The following is a 1403-nucleotide window of genomic DNA, read 5'->3' on the forward strand; positions in this document are numbered from 1 at the left end:
AATTTTCATCTGTGTCCATTGTATTTGGTCTCTCCTATCTTTTTGGCAACATCAATGGGCTCAAGCATGGCAAAAATAGTGAGGTTCGCCCAGAATCAGGCAGTGTTTCCTTCTGCTGTGCATAAGGTTGCTATAAGTCGGTACTGACAGGATGGCACCTAACAACAACAACAATCTTTGTTGTAGAGGGCCCATATAGCGTGTCTGCCTAGTCTGCCATCCTGTCAGAAATCTCCAAGCCTTGAAGGCTTTGTTCAGTTTTTCAGCTTGAGAAATACTGAGTATGTTCCTCCCTTTTGGTTTTGCAACCTCAGGCCTTTTCACATTTCATTAGAATACTTGGTGTTCTTGAACAACCCTTTGAAATTTTCTAACTCTTTTATTTCCTCATTTATTCCAGTGACTTTAGTGGCTCTACGTTCAAGAGCAAATTTCAGAGTATCTCTGACATCCATTTTTCCTTTCTTTCATACCTATATATATTTCTTTTTAAAAATTTTCTATGAATGTTTTTGCAACACCTTCTACCACTTACAAGTCACTAACTTTCAGTTTTTTAGTATTGTAAAACTAGAAAAAGGGTTTTCTTTGATAAAGTGATAATTAGAGTGGATTTCAAATTTATTACTATCCAAAGCTTATCTGCAGGATAATGCACTAGATAGAAAGGTGGGTTGGAACCTCAACCTGAAGGTCCATGGTTCAAACCCACCATCTGCTCCTTGAAAACCCTCACTATGAGTCGGAACCAACTCGAGGTCTCTTAACAACAACAATCTTAATTTACTTTAGGTATTCAAAACAATACAGCTTTCCCTTTAAAACCTCATCAGCCTTACAATTACTTTGCCTTCTAATCTGTAATTCATATGAAGGGAGTTGTTACAGTTACTCTGGGTCAATGACTCAAAAGGATACAACATTGAAATGGACCTTGTACTTCCCTGGATCCATTTCACGTTACTGATTATATTCATGTAGCTGCAAACATGAATGTGTAGGTGCTATATATTCACATCAAGGGGTCCTTAAAACACTGGAGAATGGGATCCACAGTTGAGACCAAGTTAAACTTCAGATTTGAAATGGGATGTTGTTGTTAGGTGCCATTGAGTCAATACCAACTCATAGCAACATTATGCACAGCAGAAGGAAACACTGCCCGATCCTGGGCCAACCTCACTATTGTTGCCATGCTTGAGGCCATTGATGCAGCCACTTTACCAATCCAGCTCTCTGGGGGGTCTTCCTCTTTTTCTATGACCCTCCACCTTACCAAACATGATATTCTTCTCCAGTGACTGGTCCCTTTTGACAATATGTCCAAAGTATGAGAGATGAAGTTTGATCAACCTGGCCTCCAAGCAGCACTTTGGCTGCACTTCTTCCAACATATATCTGTT

This window comes from Chrysochloris asiatica, unplaced genomic scaffold (genome assembly GCF_000296735.1).
Source record: "Chrysochloris asiatica unplaced genomic scaffold, ChrAsi1.0 scaffold00143, whole genome shotgun sequence".
Taxonomy (NCBI): Eukaryota; Metazoa; Chordata; class Mammalia; order Afrosoricida; family Chrysochloridae; genus Chrysochloris; species Chrysochloris asiatica.